Raw genomic sequence first — 20,346 nt, forward strand, 5'->3', positions numbered from 1 at the left:
TTTAGCACAAACTGCTCGCGAACCGGGTACAGCCAATGTTGCCTATGGTCGCACTCCCTGACCAATCCGGTTTTATACCGGGAAGGGTGACCTCCCACAACCTGCGAACGATATTCGCTGCATTGCATTACCTACACCCTGAGGTCAGGGCTGCCGTGGTGTTTTTAGATGCCACTAAGGCCTTTGATACGCTTGAGTGGCCCTATTTATTTCATATACTGGAAAGGATGGGTTTTAGTACGCTGCTGCTTAGGAAAATTCGCCTGCTTTACACTTTGCCTACAGCCAGAGTGCGGGTGAATGGCCTGGTGTCTGATCCGTTCCCTGTTTTGCGTGGTACGAGGCAGGGGTGTCCCCTCTCCCCGCTGCTATTTGCCATGGCTATGGAGCCGTTGGCAGCTAGGATTAGGTAACATCATACTGCAAGGGGGATAGGCTTCAGTTCTAGAAACCTTCTAATATCATTATACGCGGACGATGTGACCCTTTATCTTATCAATCCTGCTGATAACTTGGATCCCATCTTGCGGGAATTTGTCCGCTTTGAGGGCTTTCCGGGCATCTCCATCAACTGGTCTAAATCGGTGATCTTTCCCCTCACGGACAGCACTGCGGAGGTGTCATCCGAATACCCCCTGCGCTGGGAGGCGGAAAAAGTTAAATATTTGGGGATTTGGATTAGCCGGGACCTTCAGGAGATCTGGGGCCTTAACTTTGGCAGGGCTATGATGTGGCTGAGCGAGAAAGTGAAATTATGGGCTTCCCTGCCCCTGTTGCTAACTGGGCGGATTGTGTTGACAAAAATGATAGTGCTACCCAAATTTCTTTATTTATTCGTCAATATACCTATACCGCTTACGTCGCACTTCTTTACCACTTTGCGGTCCTGCCTGGTGGAGTTGGTGTGGTCGGGGGGACAGGCCAGGGTAGCGTGGGATACGCTGGCACTGCCACTGAGACAGGGAGGTCTGGGTGCCCCAGATATAAAACTGTATGCCCTCTGCGCCCAGGCTCAGTTCTTGCATTTTTGGACCCACCCTGTCCCTTTTCAGCCCCACGTGGCAGTGGAACGAGATGTGGTGGCGCCCCTTCCAACCGGAGTGGCGATATGCGCTAAGGCACGGCGTCCTAGAACAGATGTAGATACGGCTGGAATGCTGCAGTGGGTGTGGGAGGAGTTGCGCAGGAGGGCGGGGTCCCATTGTTGTATGCTCCATTGCTCCCTTTGTTGCATAACCCGATGCTGCCTTGTGTGGCTGATGGAATAGCTGGTCACCTAGTTGACAGGCTGAATCTACGCACCTTTGCGGACCTCTTTCCCAATGGCAAGTTCATGCCTCCCCCGGCGCCGGAGGAGGGGGGTACGGTGCCTTTTTCCAAATTATTTCTGTACCATAAACTACGTGCGACGTGCCGGGCACTGTTCGAAGGGTTCCCTGACGCGCCACCAGTCTTTGCAGCTTTGGAGGCGGTGGTGGGCTCCCCGTCTCCCCGTAAGCTGGTAACTCGTATCTATAGCCATATGCAAAATAAGACACCGGGTGTGACGCCTAAATCTATGCTGTATTGGAACGAGGAGCTCCAACCTGAGATATCTGTGGAACAGTGGGAGTTCTGTTGTGGGCAGCTTACGGAGATTTCGCCAAATTACAAGCTGCGTTTAATACATTTTAAATACCTGCATAGGTTCTACAGAACCCCCATCAGCCTGAAAAGAATGGGGATTAGGGAGACGGATGAATGTTGGCGATGTGGGTCGGCCTCGGCCTCTTTTCTACATATAGCATGGTCCTGCCCGAGGTTGGAGGATTATTGGTCTCAAATTTTTATACTGGTAAATCAGATTGTGGGCCGCTCGGACGTCCCCTCCCCCCTGATTGGGCTACTGGATATGTCAGAGACACTCCGCCACAGTCGCGCAGGCTGCATGCATTACTTCTGCTGTTTGCTAAGCGACGGGTGGCGATCCACTTGGGTAGACGAAGGGTGCCCGCGGTGAGGCACTGGCTGGTGGATGTAACTTATGGGCACACGCAGCTAACCACATTCTGGGAGTTACTGCCGGCTGCATCCAGGCCCCGTGACATCTGGGATCCGTTTGTGAATTGGGCTGGGGAACATCAGAGCAGGGAATCAGAAGGGGCTATTTTGTGTTAATGATCTCTGGGAGGTGGGTGACGGTAGGGACACATTGCACTCCTTTCTTCTCACAACATGGAGGCAGTGCTTGTAACACCAGTGTGACCCTAGTCGCTAACCCTGTTTGACTCCACGGCTGCCCTCTCTATACACTAAGGCAGAGTGCTGTGTCCCTCCGTGCTCCTGTGTCCAATCTAGTGGCTTGGAATTCCTATTGATATGGACATGATGACTATTATAATATGTTCCTTTCTGTATGACACCTAATAGCATACTGTATGTAACACACTAATGATGATAACTGGCAAGTTTGTTTGTTGTATATTTTTTATATCGCAAAATGCTTAATAAAAAATAAAATAAAAAAAATTACCTGTTGCCTGAGGCAGTTGGTGGGTCTAGGGGACCAACAATGTCAAACCCCACCCTCTCAAAGGGAGCCCCAACCACTGGCAGTCGTATCAAGGGAGCCTTTGGCTTGCCCCCCGCCTTGCCACTGGCCTGGCAGGGAACACAGGAGCTGCAAAACTCCCTGACTTTTTCTGACATTTGGGGCCAGTAAAAATAGTTGACCAGCCTGTTCCAGGTCTTGATCTGTCCCAAATGTCCAGCTAAGGGAATATCATGGCTTAAAATGAGGAGGAATTATCTATACTTCTGGGGGACCACCACTCTCCTGGTTGCCCCTGGGTTGGGGTCCCTTGCCTCAGTGTAGAGAACTCCATTATCCCAGTAAACCTTGTGGGTTCCACTGGTATCCCCTTGTTCTTGCCTGGCAGCAATCCACCTTAGGCGCTCAAGAGTGGGACACTCTCTTTGTTCCTGGCCCAACTCTTCTCTGGTGGGCCCACCTGCCCCTTTCAGTTCTGCCAAGTCAGGCAGAACTTGCAGGGGGAGTGGCCTGTCCTCAGAGATCAGGTCCTCCCCCCTCAGGTTTGGATTCCTCCTGACCCTCTGTACTTGTGGGGGCTGGCAAGCCAGACCAAGTGCCCTTTCTCTCCTTCTTGGAGGCTTGGCCCATTGTTCTAGGGTCCAAATGCCCAGCACTTCCCTGTTGTGCTGCCTGTGACCTGGCCCATTCAGGGAGGTCCAGCATCTGTGCATGGACCCTTCTCTCCACCTCTGACCATTCAGATGCTTCAAGATCATTTCCCAGCAGACACTCTGCTGGGAGGGCAGGAGCTACAGCTACCTTCTTAGGGCCAGTCACACCTCCCCATTCCAGGCGCACAATGGCCATGAGATGGAGTTTGGTTCTGCTATCTGCATAAGTCACTTGGTGGAAGACACCAGATAAGACCTATTCTGGAGAAACCAGCTTCTCTGTGACCATTGTTACACTGGCTCCTGTATCTCTCAGAGCTTCCACCTCAGTCCTATTGACTTTAGGCCTCTGCCTATACCACTCCATGCTGGGAGGTAAGGTGGCCATAGTTGCAATGTCTACCCCACCCACAGATACTAAGGTGACCTCAGTGTACCCTGATCCCAGCCCTGGGCTAACTTCCACCCCCATCCCTACACTAGCAATCCCCTGGGATTGCCCACCAGTGGGGGGCTTCTTGGGGCAGATAGCATCTCCTCTTTTGTGTCCAGATTGATGACACTCAAAGCACTTGCCAGCCTTAGTAAGCTCCTGAAACTTTCCTGTCTTAACAGGATCATAATGCTTTCCCTGATACCCTTTCCCCTTAGAAGTGGAATGGCTTGGGGCTCCCCCACCCTGAGAAGTTTGTGGGGACTCTTGTGATGACTCCTTTGGCTTTTTAATCATCTTTCCCTTGGTCCTTCCCCTGAGAAGAACCATGTCTTCCATTTTTCTGATCACCCCCTAGGGGTTTCTGGTTAACCCTAGTTCTTAACCAGTCATCTGCTGCCTCCCCCAGCTCTCTGGGGTTGGTCAACTTAGAATCAACTAGATGATGGCGGAGTTTCTCTTGGGCACAATTGGTTAGAAGGTGCTCCCTCATAATCAAATTGTAAAGCCCCTCAAAGGTACTTACCTTGTTGCCCTGTATCCAGCCCTCTAGTGCTTTAACTGAGATGCCTACAAAGTCCAGTCAGGTATTTGTCTTTTGGGTGTCCTTAAACTTGAGCCTATACTGCTCTGGGGTCAGACCATACTTTTTAGTTAAGCATCTCTTTATACTGGGGGATGAATCTGCCTCCTTCCCCCCCTCAAGGTTAGGAGCCTATCCTTCCCAGAGTTGGGGACCAACTCCCAAAGAAGTGAACCCTAGTACTGAGGCTTAACTCTCCCCATCTGGAGGGTCCTCTCAAAGGCCCCCAGCCACTTATCTATGTCATCCTCCTCTACATAGGCAGGAACCACCCCCTTGGGCAATCTGGGGCAAAACCCCCACCCATGGACACCTCAGCTTCTCTGTCGCTGCCACCATCTCTTTTCTCTTCCCTTGCCCACTTTTTATTTTCTAGGGCCAGCTACTCTGCCTCCAAAGCTATAAATGCTAGCTGGGCCTCCAGCTCTCTTTCCCTGAGGGGTCAGGTTCTCTCCTCCTGAAGGGACCCCCTTCCCCCAACTAGCTTTGGGTATGCCCCTAGTGACTATGCGCAGTGAGGACCGGTCTTCCTCCTCCTCACTTAGGCTCAGATGCCCTCCCTCCCCTGAGTGGTTGGAGCTAGCATCCTCCCCTGCTTCTTCCTCTTCTGGAGCTTCCTCTGAGCCTACTTCTTGGGCCTCAGCCCAAGCTGTCAGGGATTTAATCAGGACATGCTTCCTGAGGCCAGTGGTTGCAGGCAACCCCCTTGCAGTACACAACCCCCTAAGCTGGACTACTGTCAGTGTGGGTAGGCTAGCCAGATCAAGCTCCATGGTTCCCTAGTTTTGGGGCAACAAAAACATTTTGCAAAAATTGGAAACAAGAATGTAGAAAAATAACAAAAATTCAATAACTGAAATTAATCCAAATTAAAAATTAAAAACAATTTTTGCACTAGGACAATTTAAAGGATTTGTAATTTGTTTTAATTAAAACTGTAATGTGATACTGAACACAAGTACAAGATCCCACCACTGCGCACCACAAATGTTGGAAAATGGGCTATTGGTAAGGGCAGGTAAGTACCTACACTTAGCAATAGGCCACTAACCTCTACTTAGGTCCAGTTAGGTCTCAGTAAATTAAACCTAGCTCAACCCTTGGTAGCTTGGCAACGAGCGACAAGGCTTAACTTAGGAAACAAAGCGTAAAGCATTCAAATATCACAAAACCATAATTAAATAAAACGCAGGAAACTGTTTAAAAATCCAAAATCAATCTATAAAAATAGGAAACATTTTTAGCTTTAAAATGACACCAAAATGAATAAAATCGGATAAGGGGAACCGGAGATACGAATTTTAAAAGAATTATTGCTTTCTAGCGCATAGAAACAAAAAGCGCCAATCTGGTCATCTGGTCGCACCTTGACTGGGGCAAAGTCAAATTTTAAGGCCGACCGTGATGGAGCCCAGCTCGGCAACAGCCCGCGGGAGGCCTCGGTCAAACGTTTACCTTAGGACTCAGTCGTTTTTCTGGAGATTCTGACCTGAAACTCTTCCTCAGATACGCGTCACGGAGACCCTCATTGGAGATTTTGGCCTTCTGACTTAGTCGGTTTTTGGGGGGGAAAATCCTTCAACCGGGGCAAATCTGAATCTTTATACGACGTCATTGGAGCCCTCATCGAATACGCTGGCTGGGAGGTCCCGGTCAACTTCCTGCGTTCGGACGTAACCAATTGTTTGGCGATTTTCTTCACTGGGACGAACCAGCAAGTCAGGCCGGGTCGCGGGTGAGGCAAGCCGGCTAGAGTTGCCGCGGCAGGTCAGTCTCTCTATGCCGCTTTTTTCCAAAAGTTCTCCAAAATTCTGGATCTTCTTCCAGATGTTCTTTTAAGGTTCTTTTGAGGGCCACAATTCACCCCAGGGTTCCAGAAGCTCTGAGATGCTCCATGAGGGTGCGGACTACAACTCCCAGAATGCACCTGGCGCAACTCTTTTTTGGTCACTGGACAGTGGCCAGCTGGTTGGTTTCTTTAGGAGCTGGTGCAGGGGACTCGTGTTAGCAAGTTTTTACCTGTCGCAAACAGGGAGCCCCTCCTTGAACCAGTTGAAGCCAGGCAAAGTCCTTCTTGTGGTGGAGCCCAAGTGTGCAGCTGGTGCAGTCCTCCAGAGTGCAGTGTCCAGGTGCAGGCAGGGGTCTAGCAGAGCAGTCCTTCTTCTTCTGTAGTTCTTCCTTGTTGGAATCTGATAGGGATCTGAGGTGTGGGTGCAGGTCTGCCAGTTTTAACCTTGCTCCTATGTAAAAAAACAGGGGGGTCCTGGTTCTCCAATCAGGGGCAGGGTCCTTCCCCCTGTGATGACCACTTCCTGGGAAGTGTGGCAAAAATCAATCCCAGGGAGCAACATTCCTCAAAAATCCATCATGGCTGAAAGTGATTTTTGGAGGTTACATCTGGCTGAGCCCACCCACTGGTGTGGCTACAAATCCTAAACACACCCATCTCCTGCCCTCTCCTAATCTAATCAAGGGGGCACCTAATTGTCTGGGTTTGCAGGATGTGAGGGTGTTGCTGGGTTGCTCCAAATATCCTTCTCTGCCTTTGAAGACAAGTTTGGCAGCCCTCACCCTTCCTACTTCCCTATCTGCTGAGGGGAGAGCTCCTCCCCCAGGCACATCTCTTTGTGTTGAGCCAGGCCACTTCACACCTCATCAAGGCAGCCTGGCCAGTCTGCCAGAGGCTGTCCAATCAGAGAAAAGCAGCAAAAGCACTGCAGGGCTGAAGTTGGTAACTTTTCAGGTAAAGTTTAAAACTCTTTAACTGAACAAGTTATAATAAATCCCACAACTGGAAGTTGTGGGATTTATTATAACAATTAACTTGATACCAAACTTGTAGTATCTGTTACTTAAGGGGATTTTTAAATTCAAAATAAAGTCTACCTATTCTAGCCTATGGAAACCATTCACTACAATGGGGGGAAAACGAATGTGGCTGTTTTACCTCCCCAGGGCTTATAAAACTATTTTTACAAGGCCTCTGCTTATAGTTTAATGGCACCCAGCCCTAGGGGAACATAGGGCACACCTTATGGGTGACTTATATGTAAAAATAAGGTAGTTTAAAACTTTGGAACTACTTTTAATTCCAAAGTCAAATTTGCATGTAACTTTAATTTAAAAGTAGCCAGCAAGGCAGGCCTGCCTTTAAAATGACACTGGGCACCTCAGCAGTGCACCTATGGGGGCACAACTTATGCTGGGGTCCCTAAACTTCCATGCCCTACCATATACTAGGGACTAATAGGTAGGTTAATTTTGCCAATTATAATTAGCCTAATTTGCATATCCACTTTACACACAGCACTGGCCCTGGGACTGGTAGGCAGTACCCAGGGCACAGCCAAGTGCCAGTACCACCAGTACCTGTCCAAAGAGTTTGGGGGTAACCAGGGCAGAAGGGAGGACTTTCCTACACTGACACTGCAGGAGATACAGGTAGCAGTCCCAGTATTCAATATTAAAATGTGGAATTATTCTGTGGCCTATCCTACTTTGACAGCTAGTTCATCTATCCTCAGAGTAATTTTAAAAAGTTTCACCTTCTCTCATAGGGGATTTCCATGAATAATCATAAGCGCTGAATAGTTCTGTCCCTTTGCGGGTACCGCAGAGCACTGTTCTTTAATTGTCTTCTTAAGTGTAGATGTTCACCTTTCTTCAGGAAGAACTGCAAAGTCACTTAAGAATGTCAATATGTAGCCTAAAGTAGAGGCTAAAAAGGCCAAATTCTTCATCCTACTTAGTTGGAAAAGGGGTACTGTAACTTAGATATGTATTAAAATGCATGGATATTCCTAAAGATTTTGCAGAAAAATATTTCACAACCTGTTTGCAATGCTACATAAGGATGAAGGAATACAGGGCAGTGTAGCCCATAGGCTGCCATTATACAGAATGAAAATAAAGCTGTGCCTTAAAGAGCAGATAGTCCGCCATATCCCATCATGCTTAGCAAGAGGCAGTTGCCTCAGTTCTTTTTTCCGGCTCCTTCTGACAGGACCCTCAAGCATTAAGCTCCACCTGTTTATAGGTTTGTCACAAAAATGTCTGATCAAATCATCTTGATTACACTTTTTACTCTACGTTTTCATCTTGCTTGAGTATTTTCTGTCTTTTTTGGTAAACTCCTGACAGAAATGTAGGCCTTTTTTCACATCCAAAATGCCTTCACTTTTTGACAAGTACCCTCGCTGTGGCAGAAGGAAGGCACACGAGGTCTGTATAATCTGCCTTCCAGCTTCACATATACCAGATGCTTGTGAGATATGCAAAAACTTCTCCATACGCACCCTGCGTGACAGGCAGAAAATTCCCCTTCAGGCCAAAGAGGACAAGTCAGCCTACCAGTAGGACCTTAGAGCGAGGGGAAGGGCAGTCTTCCACCAGGGCTCTTACTTCGTCATCTGCGGCAGCTTCTAAACGTAGCTCTGGTCGTAAACGACGCAGGTCCCAGTCGATGTTGAGAACGTCGAGGCAAGTAACAGCGGCGACATGTTCGCCGTTGAGAACAAGCTTGCCGGCGAAGAAGCAACACCGCTCGCCTTCGCATCGCTTTTCGACATCAAGAGTTTATATGCCGTTGAGACGACATGGACATCCGACGTCGAGGAGTGCTTCTCTCTCAAGGTCGCCGTCGACACCCGACATCATAGAAGATTGACCACCCGACGTCACGAGGGATCACCGTTGAGGGATACCCAACGTCATGAGGGATCAACATCAAGAAGAATACGTCAACGTTGTACATCGACATCCAGGAGTTTGTCAACGTTGAGGCGGTCTCCAAGGAAGAGAAGGGTTTACTCCACATTTGAATCCTCCGCCTCTCCCGTGATACTACCATCTTCTCATCAGTCATCTCCTCCACATACGACAATGCCTTCGCGATTTCTCCACCTCCATCAGCTCCTTCAGCTCCTGTGGCGCCTTCTGAAACAGCCCTTACGACTCCTGCAGAATCCTCAAGACATTTGCATCATCAGTCTTCAAGATACTCCTCAACTAGAGACCCCTATCGTCATGACTTTAACAGGTCAACATCTCGCTTCCATCGTAGGCATTCCTCATCGTCTACCAGAGACTATTCTCCAACTCTGTCTGACTCTCCTTCACCACGAATCTCACCGATTGAAGACATCAACACTTTTCAGGAAGTCCTTGTACGGGGTGCTCCCTAACTTAACATCCCTATGGCAGTACCTACACTGACAACATCAGTTATCTTTGAAACCCTGCACTAATGGTCTTATGCAAGACCCCTGCTTCTGCTGGTCCCGGCTCTGCTTGAACCGGTGATGGACCTATTCTTGACACCAGCCACGGCCAAAACTGCACCTTGTACACTCCAGAAGAAATATCGCCCTCCAGAACAGGATCCTTTATTCCTAAGGGCAGACCCAACACCAGATTCTGTAGTTATTGTCGCTGCCAAGAAGCTACATTTGACTTCTCTCCACCAGACAAGGAGAGTAAAAAGATAGATGCGGCAGGCCGCAAAGTTTGTTCAACATCGGCCATTTCCATTAAGACAGCTAGTGCCAGGGCCCTTTTGGGCAGATATGATTGTGCTCAGTGAGACTCCATCAGTCAATTCGCTGATCACCTTCCCAACGATAAGAAGGAAGATTTCCTTGAAATTATTAATGAAGGTGCCCTGGTCTCTACCCAGATTATAAGTGCAGCAGCAGATTCTTCTATATCAGTGAAGCATTATAATGGGATATCCCTGATGAGGCATTTGTGGCTACGTCCTACTTCTCTCAAACCAGAAGCGTAGAAAAGAATACAGAACCTCCCATTTACAGCTTCTACTCTGTTTGGGTCTCATGCGGATGATGAGTTGTCTAGAATGAGAGCAGAACTATACACTCTTAAGGCTGTAGGCATTGAAAAAACAAGAGAGCAGCGGAAATCTTTTCGGCCCTACCACCGTAGGTTTTTCTCGCAAAGACTTCAAACTCCGCAATGGGTGCCACCTAGATCTCAGCACCATCAGCACCAGAGACCGTTTCCAACTCAACGCAAACAGATACAGGGTCTCGATCTAAGAATAGCCAACAAATGGATTTGGAAGGAAAAATTTAGAATGCTATCGTTGCATTAGATCTACCCCCAGCTTCACCAGGGAGATTGGCTTTGTTCCATAGATCTTCCACATTCCAGTTACCAGAAAACATCAAAAGTTCCTAAGATTTCTTGAGGGACAACCTCTACCTTTCGGCCTCAAGTCAGCTCCCAGGGCATTCTCGAAATGCATGGCGGTGGTGGCAGCCCATCTAAGAAAACATTGAGTCTTTGTCTATCCATACCTAGGCGATTGGCTCATAAAGTCATCCACATCTCAAGAGGCCCAACTGCAGTTCAATTGGACCTACCAAATACTCCAATGACTGGGCCTTCAGGTCAGCCTGTTTTTTCTTTTTCCCATATTACCCCTCTCTTCCCAGCAAGCCTTAGTTCCCTACTCTTTATGGCTCCTAGTCCATTATGTTCTATGTGTTCTTCCCTATTTAAGATGGTGTCCTTGCACTTCCTGTTGGTCTCTTCCTGTTTTTTGGTATTTAAGGGCTGTGATTCTTTCTCCCCTTGCGCTGCAACACTTTCTGTTTCGATGGTGTCTTCGCTACTGCTTCCTCGTATCCGTTACTGGTTCACGTCTGTTCCAGTGTTTTTTCCTGTACTTATGCTCTTGTATTTACCTATTCAATTTGTTCCTGTTTCAGGAACCTTTCCTTTCTGGAGTTTTTTTTCCCCTTTCAGGGTTTTTTTCCCCTCTGGCACTACTTCTGAAGGACACGGCCTGCCCTTGGCGTTTCTATTGCCTGCAGCACCGTGGCTACCAGAAAGCGTTGCCCCTACCTGGGCCAAGGGCAAACATTCAGGAACAAGATCCTCACCACTCGTTCTGCGGACTCCAGGTTAAAGCAGCGCGTAAGTCGTGACACGTTCATCGATCCTCCATAAATGTCAAGTTCTCGAGAGAGTGAGCTCCTCAGTCAACAGCAAGAATAGTCTTGTCTCTACTAGAGTCAATGGCGTCTTGCATCTGCCTCACTCCCAATGCTCGCCTCCACATGAAGCCTTTGCAGGAGTGCCTGGAAAACCAATGGAATCAGCTGATGGGCAATTGGGAAGACAGTATTACTCTCTCTCCATATGCAATACAGTCCCTCAAGTGGTGATGTTCTCCGAACAATCTCCTGAAAGGGATGCCATTTCACCAACAGGTTCCCACACAGACGATAGTCATGGACGCATTGTTACTCAGATGGGGTGCCCATATAGATCATCTACAGATTCAAGGCATCTGGTCTCGGAAGGAGTATTCGTATCACATCAATCTCCTAGAGCTAGAGTCCATCTCGCGCTCAAAGCCTTCCTTCCTGCATTCACCACAAATACTCTGCTTTTTCAAACAGACAATACGGCCACCATGTATTACTTGAACAAGCAGGGGGGCACCAGATTCAGGACTCTATCTCTGGAGGCTCAAACACTCTGGCACTGGCTTCTGGCCAGGAACTTAACAATAATAGCAACTCGCCTCCCTGTCATAGAAAATGTTCAGGAAGACGCTCTCGGCAGAGTGAAAGACGAAAACCACGAGTGGGTTCTACACAGTGACGTTGTACACTAAACCTTCTCCATGTGGGGTACCCCTTCTATAAATCTATTCGCCAACACCAGAAAACAAAAAATACCTAGACTTCGCTTCCAGGTATTACCATCTAGGGACATTGGGGAATGCCCTATGGATAGAATGGTCAGGAAAATGTATTTATGCTTTTTCGCCACTTCCCTTGATCCCGGCAGTCCTCATCAAACTGTCCCACTCCAAAACCAAGACGATACTTATCTCTTCGGCGTGGCCACGGCAGTGGTGGTTTCTTGACCTTCTTCACTGGTCACTCCTTCCACGTCTCAGACTGCCATGACGTCCAGACCGTCTCATGAAATTTGGAAGTCAGATGAGACATCCCAAACTCTCGTCGTTGAATTTAGCAGCATGGCTCTTGAGCTAGTGCAGTATGGTCACCTTAAGCTTCCTCAAGACTGCATGGATGTTCTAAGATAGGCAAAACAACCTTCTACCAGATCAGCATATGCCTTAAAGTGGAAAATGTTCTGCATGTGGTGTCTGGACAAGAGCATAGATCCAACGACATGCTTCTTCATATCTATTGCAGCTAACAAAATCTGCCTTACAATTCTCATCCATCCAAGTACATCTGGCAGCTCTGACTGCATACAGGAAAAGTCCTTCACAAACCTCTTTCTTTAAAATGCCAGTCATTAAAGACTTCCTAAAGGGTTAAAAAATATTTGTCCCCCTAATAGATGTCCTTCTCCTCCATGGGAGCTTAATATAGTTCTTTCACGTCTGTTGCGACATCCCTTTGAGCCCGTACACAGGCGTCTCTCCAACATCTTACTTGAAAAACTGCCTTCCTTGTACCAATTACTTGAGCTTGCAGGGTTAGTGAGATCCAGACCCATGCGCTTAGGAACCATATACAGTTTTCCATTCCTCCAAGGTGGTAATGAGAACACATCCAAAATTCCTACCCAAAGTTATTTCTGACTTTCATGTAAACCAGGATATCTCTTTACCAACTTTCCTTCAAAACCCATCTACTCCTGCTGAGAGAACGCTTCACTCTCTGGATGTGAAGAGGGTTCTAAAATGTTATCTAGACAAAACTAAGGGCCTGATTACAACTTTGGAGGAGGTGTTAATCCGTCCCAAATGTGACGGATATACCACCAGCCGTATTACGAGTTCCATAGGATATAGTGGACTCATAATACGGCTGGTGGTATATCCGTCACTTTACCGTCACTTTTGGGACGAATTAACACCTCCTCCAAAGTTGTAATCAGGCCTTAAATCCTTTCACAAGTCACAACAGCTGTTCATTAACTATGGCCCAGTTCGAACAGGCCTGGCCACCTCCAAGCAATCCTTGTCCAGATGGATTGTATAATGTATTTTAGCTCTGTTCCCAACTAGCTAATAAGTCCCTTGATGACAGACCTAAGGGACATTCCACTAGGGGCAAGGCAGCCATGGCTGCATTAATGAGAAACATTCCGTTAGCAGGTATTTGTAAAGTGGGTACATGGTCGTCTGTCCACACCTTTACTAATCACTTCTGTCTTTATTCTGATGCTAGGTCAGATGCTCAAGTAGGACAGGCTTCTCTTAAAAATCTCTTTGCATGACTTAATATCACTCTATTGTTCTGTCTACTCCACCGCTGTCGGGATTGGGCTTGCTAATCTATTCAGCGCTTATGACTATACATGGAAATCCCCTACGAGAGAAGAAATAGTTTCTTACCTGTAACTCCACTTCTATCGTAGGGGTATTTCCACGATTGTCATAAGCGACCCTCCCTCATCCCCGGTGGAACAGACCTATTAATAATATTAATAAGGGTTGCTAATTCCTTCATCTCAGCTAGCAAAGCCTACAAAAATAACTTAGGCAACTGCCTCTTGCTAAGCATGATGGGATATGGGAGGACCATCTGCTCTTAAAGGCACAGCTTCATTTTCTTTCTGTATAATGGCAGCCTATGGGCTACACTGCCCTGCAGTCCTTCATCCTTACGTAACATTTCAAAAAGGTTTGTGAAAGATTTTTCTACGTTTCGTACGTTACAGTACCCTTTTTTCAACTAAGGTGGATGAAGAATTTGACCTTTGCAGCCGCTCCTTTAGGCTGCATATTGACATTCTTAAGTGACTTTGCAGGCCTTTCTGAAGAAAGGCGAACATCTACACTCAAGAAGACAATTTCAGAACAGAGCTCCAGGGTCCCGCAAGCGGGCACAACTATTTAGCGCTTATGACTATCATGGAAATACCCCTACGAGAGAACTGGAGTTACGGGGTAAGAAACTATTCCTTTTTTCTCATTATGATTGTAATAATCACTCCAAATAACTATTGTGAAAAAATCGTCCTCTTGATTTGGAGGTACATATGCTAATGCTTCATTTTGTTTTTAATTTCAAACTATCTGCCAATCTCTCATGTATTCTCCTGCTAGGGATATTTTGTTCCATTTTGGGCAAGATAGCCTGGGAAAAGTGAAAAAAATCCCTGAATTTGTGAGTCAGTGTAGACTTTTTTTTTAACCAAAATCATGGCCAATCAACGTCAATTATGATTTTTTCATGTTTTGCATTGTTACTTTTGGTTTGATTCAAGGTTACAAATTCATTATATGTAGAATAGTGCTTGTCAAATAGTAAACCATACACCAGGAGCACAGTAGTGCCATTAATTTTAGGATACACTGGTTAAATTTGGGTGAAAGGGTGGAGAGTTATCTTAAAAGTCCTACAGATCATGTAAATTCTGCTTTTTTCAAGTATCAAATTTTATTATAGTTGTGTACTTCTGGATAAAGCATCATTTATATCTTTATTTTGTTTTCATAATAAACTGTACAAGGTTGTTAGTAACTTGCTTGTTTACTTTTGCTTTACAGTGTTCAATACTGTGAAATGATATACATATGATGTAGTTCAAGAAAGATTTCTGGCTTTTCCAATATTTGTATTTTTTCTTGGGGCTTTTTGTCACTGGTATAATATTTCACATTTTCATTCCTCTTAGGTGATGAATTTCAGTAGCTGTGCCAGCATCCTTCCAGTAGTAGTCTTCTTAATAGCAAAATTAAAACGGTAATATTGTAAAATTATTGTTTGTGTTTTCCTTCAATATAAATTGGGTTTAATAGTAGGTAGATAGCACAATAGTTGGTTTATAGTTGGAGTCCTCGTTTAGTGGCTTCTGATCCCCAGCGAGAACTCCTTTTGAGCAACCACAAAATAGTGGAGCTCATTTTTGTAAGTTTTTTTATTGTTTCTCTGCTTTTTCAATGTAGAAGTCTCTTTAAATATGTGACAGAACGTTTTTTAGCATAGATTAAAACATATTTTGCTGTGCCTCTTAGGGTACACTAATGACACTATCTTGATAGGGGACTATAGCAATTTTGTATATTGGGAATTTTATTTTTATTTGCTTAGCAATAAGAACCAAAATACTTTCAAAATCTTTACTGGAATTTTCAAATGTGTTGTACAAAATATTTTTTTATATAATTTGTATTAAATAATTACATTTTGAGGAAAGCAAAGTTAGAAATGTATCACAAATTTTATACATGCATAGGAATGATACTTTTCATAGAGGTAGATTACAATGTGATGTGAAGGCTTACTTTGTAGAAACCATAATGCAAAGTACCACAATGTAATGTGCCAAAAAGTAAAAACTGACATTTGTCTGAGAGTGTTGCATCTGCTAGTTGAGGTTAGACAGTGAGAGATGTCGGAGCAAGGTAACAAACCTGAAGGTGTCTGAGTCCTTGTACGCAGCTCTATGCTGGAGTAGGTGTTACCATATGGCACATCAGCCCACCTTTATAGGCCTGACTACCAGATCCCTGAGAAGTAATAAAAAATATTGATCATATGCACAGCCTTTAAACTAGCAGATAAGTAAGCAAATTTCAAAAGGTTTAGTCTGAGGCTAAAGACATTCAGCGCTATACAGTGGTTAGACTGCAGGGTCCCAGCTCTAAATTAGAATAACTCTTCATAGCCAAAATTTGATTTACTCACTACAGGATTTAGGCCCTCATTACAACCTTGGTAGTCTTTTGAAAAGACTGCCGAGGCTGCGGGAGCCAGAATACCGCCAGTGCCGGCGGTATTTCTGGCTCCCTGTAGTCACATCTACATTGCTGCCGGCTCATAATAGCGCCGGCTGCAATGCTGATGTGCAACAGGTGCTTTAGCACCTGTTGCGCTTTTCAATGCCTGAAATTCAGGCAGTGAAATGCGCGACTGGGCTGTGCCTGGGGGCACCTGCACTGCCCATGTATGGGCAGTGTAGGTGCCCCCAGGGGCACCCCGAGTCCCCCTTACCGCAAGCCTTTCCATGGTGGTGTTTACAGCCGTGGCTAGGCTGGCGGTCGGGGACTCATAATCCCCAGGGCAGTGGTGCTTGCGCCGCTGCCCTAGGGATTATGACCGCCAGGCGAAATCCTGGCAGCATAGTGGAGGGGCCGGCGGTATGGCCGTGGCTATTGCGCCATGGTCATAATAGCTGGCGGAACACCGCCAGCCTGTTGACGGTGTTACCGCCAGCTTTCCGCCGACTGTCTGGGTCATAATGAGGCCCTAAGTGTGTGGCAATGGACTCGGTGAGGAAAAGTCACTGCTGCATCTCCACGGAAGAGTGAAGATTGCAGGGCTTGCACAAGTAAGAAGGTCAGTGGCTCCTAGGATATTTAATACTACATGACTGGGGTTGAGTCAAGTCCTGACAACTTAATATGCAATATCCCTCAGCCTTTTTTCTTGTTGGCTGCCATAGCATTACTCAAGATTCGGGGTGCATATAAAGCAAGGTTTGATCCCCTGAAGTCTAGATAATGCTTGCATGACTAGGAAAATGTATCACTGTTAATACTGTCTATGGCAGAAGGAAGGCTTCTGTCAATCACCCACACAATCTACTTGTCCTAGTATGGAGCACCACCTTGCTTGTGTGCACCTAGACTGCCAGAATCCCAGGACAATGGCAGTATGAGGAGCTGCGCTCCACTGTCTTCCACCTTTGTTGTCCTGATCGCAATTGCTCGGGTAGTCTAGCTCAAACTATCTGATAATCAAGATATAAAGAGGTGCTGAATATCTTTCCAGCTACAAATTTAGAGTGTACCTTTTTTTCTTGGTGCCTGTGTGTGGCAGCAGTGGGTAACCTGCTACCCAGTCAATTCCAAAGGAAAAAAAGAAAACACCTTGATGATAATGATTAGTTTTCGTACATCGCTATGGAATTACTGACATGAACTCCCTTTTGCACTAATCACAATAGCAATGCAAAATGCTACTTGAAATGTAATTAATTATCCTTGAAATGCAATGGGATAGTCCCAAAAAATGAATGGACAAACTAGCAAGCCCATTCTCGATCCCAATAATCAGAAACCTAAGAGGGCTGACCCACCGACCCTTTTCTGAATGTTTTGTGTGAGTGTTATAGGAGTGTCTATTGTCTATGCCATGTATGTCGTGCTGATGTGGCGATGGCTTGTCAGGCTGTAAAGCTGCTATAACCACACTTAATAAGATCTATTGGTTTATGAAAAAATCAACTAATCATTTTGACGTGCGTTACTTTCCATCCCCTTGTTGATACTTTCTTAATTCAGTAAAAGTTGATAATTATGTTAGCACAGCTCAGTTTTAATGTCAAATTGTTACAGTGGAACAGCCATCACTGCAATTTCAGGTAATGCTTGTGTTGTACAATATTGTTCGTAGCACATGATGTAATATCTCCACTTAGTTATTGTGATAACATAAGGAAATAATTTGTGTTGGCACCAACATTAGTCACCCTGTACATTAATGGCCTTATTGAAATACTGAATGACATCAATAATGATGCCCCCTAGATTGGCCTCAGAAAAGGTGCCGGCGCTGATGTTCGCCTATAACACCCTCCTTCTTTCAAAGACCCCAGAGGGCATTCTAAGGGTTCTAGACAGCTTTAATGCCTTCTATAAGTCAAAGGGTTTAGAAATCAATGTGACGAAAACCAAATTTATGGTTTTCAATCTATCGTCCTGTACCTGCCCCAGTCCAAGTTTGAATGGGATCACCCTGAGTGAATGTATGGATTGGTTGTTTCATATTGCGAAGCAAAGATTCAGAGTGGTGCAATTTACTGGCAAGGTGTTCAGGGGGTCTTTCTTTAAGCCAATTAGTTCTACTTTTGAAATTTATAAATCACAAGCCATGGGGGCAGTTATGTATGGGGCCAAGCTATGGGGCCATAAGCGGGCATCATGCAGACTGAGAATACATTTTTAAGGCAAAAGTTCAACCTTCCCCTGATTACCCCATTAGTCCCGTGAGGTTCGATCTGGGCCTTAAGCCCATCTCGGAGAGAACTGGCCTCAAACCTCTCCTTTTTTGGAGACAAATCTGGGCTAAACTGGAATTGATCTCCTAAAGATTGGCTTTGGAGGACATCTTAGGGTCACTGGGGTCGGGGAGATTGCCAAGGCTTTGTTATATTAGGGAAACCCTGAAAAACATGGGTAAAGTTTGCCTGTGGGACAAGCCCGCGGAAGCCTGTTTGATCATCTCCAAGAAGGACCTTTCCAAATGCTACAACGCTTACATCTACTCTCACTTTTAACAAATGCATCCCTAGGCTCTTTGACCATAAGATTCTTACGCCATAATGATTTTTACAGAATGGATTTATTAGCCAGGAAGTTGTATTTGCAGTTTCAGGCATGGATTTCTGCCTCTGTGCATGTTACCAATAAATGGAGCAGTAGGAGTAATGCCTTGGGCCTGGCCTGTCCTGTCTGTGGCCAGACAGAGGAAACCGGGGGCCATGCCCTCTTTTTCTGCCAGGCATATAAGAAACCCAGATCAAAATGTCTGGTTGCACTGGTAAGGAACATGGGTATATTACAGTATGCTGAAGCACTTAGAATTTTGAAAATAGACACACATCAACCCATTAATTTTGCTGTTTCTAGGTTTTTACGTTTTGGTGTGTTAGAAAAAGGTTTGTTTAAATGCCTAATACCTTTGAGAGGGGTTACTTATTATTGCCTTCGTTCTTTTTATTATTATTATTATTATTATTATTATTTTTTGCAGGGACATTGTTCCTTGTTCTAATTAACACTGTTTGGGATGTGCTAACATTTTAAATGTATTGGAGAGTCAACCATGTTTTTAGATTGAGTTCCTGAAGCAATTATTACATGATTTTAATGAAATGAACAATGTGTACATTTTTTATATGTACTTTTATGGCTTTTGTAGCCGCCATAAAGTTTTTTAATGGAAATGGAAATAATTATATATGATAACATTGTACTATTGCTTTTCAGTAGACTCTTCTTCTGCAAATAAATGTCAAGCCCGGGGGCAGAGGTAAGAAAACATTTTGCACTTATACAATCTGTCACCATTTTTAAAGCAGTTTCTCTGTAAAGTTTTCAGAAACAGCAAACAATGCTTAAAATATTTGATTTTCTCCTTGACTTTTTCTCTGTTTCCTTGTTTTTCTGCCAAAATTGGTTGTATGCTACTCTGTTCCGTGGTCATGCATGTTAATTAATATATCAGAATAGATAAACTAGTTTCTTATAACCATGCTTCACCATTATTTTTTTATTAGAAGTTTTAGTTGTTATATACAACTCAATTAACAAACAGCAGAGTAGTTCACTGTTGGACTTAATTGGTACATGCAGAAGTTGATAGATATTAGCTGTCACACTTTTTGAAAAACAGACACATAACAAACAGACGCAAGGTTACATTTGCAGTATAAGCAAGGGGCAGTTTTTTACAGTTGGTTCAGGTTAACATCACAGAGGCCAGTCTTCCACAGCAAGCCCAAGGTACAATCAGAGGAGTGGTTCACACAATTAAACATTCACCACAAGCAGAAGTCCAGTCTCCAGGACTCATCCTAATGCCCAAAACGTGTATCTATCCATCGTACAATTGCAGTCAGTCCTCTAGAGTGTTTTATTTTAACAAATAGAATTACAAGGGATCCCTAGATCTCTGTAGACAGGAGGCATGGTGGAATGGTAGAGTTCTAATTTTTCAGTGCAGTAGACCATATCATAAAACCATCTCTTAACAATGGGGGTTTTAGCTCTCCGCTAGGTGCATACTTCCCTTCTCTTTGCCAGTAAAAGAGTGACAGATACAAATTGTGGCACGATATGTGATACGTTGGCAGTCAAACCCAAGCGTCCCATCTTTGGAGAGGGCTCTTGTGGTAATTTTTTCATTTCTGATAGATTTTCAAACATCTTAATCCAGTAACTTCTAAACTTCAAGGTGGATGAAGGCATCTGGGGTCTTGGACCAGAGGCAGGACCCTGTATTTGACCGTTGTGAGAGGTGAGCAAGCCATTTGGAGACAGGTTCCCTATTTGCTTACAGCAATAGTGCCACTTCTTGTCTGAAATCGTTACCCCAATCTCTGCCTCCCATCTCAGAGTTTCAGCCTGCATAGTAGAATAAGTATAGTCAATTTGTCCCAGATTTATCAAGCATTTGTGTTTTCC

The 20,346-nt window shown here is 45.2% G+C and overlaps 1 long non-coding RNA gene across 1 annotated transcript in view; it reads left to right on the top strand.

The window, feature by feature from the left end:
- LOC138249211 (uncharacterized) overlaps positions 1–20,346 on the top strand; it is a 64,788-nt gene that overhangs the window by 31,275 nt on the left and 13,167 nt on the right. The window contains exons 2-3 of the long non-coding RNA XR_011194787.1: positions 14,832–14,899; positions 19,153–19,192. This is a non-coding gene — a long non-coding RNA (uncharacterized lncRNA). The remainder of the gene's footprint in view (positions 1–14,831; positions 14,900–19,152; positions 19,193–20,346) is intronic.

The sequence above is a fragment of the Pleurodeles waltl genome, chromosome 8 (assembly GCF_031143425.1).
Source record: "Pleurodeles waltl isolate 20211129_DDA chromosome 8, aPleWal1.hap1.20221129, whole genome shotgun sequence".
Taxonomy (NCBI): domain Eukaryota; kingdom Metazoa; phylum Chordata; class Amphibia; order Caudata; family Salamandridae; genus Pleurodeles; species Pleurodeles waltl.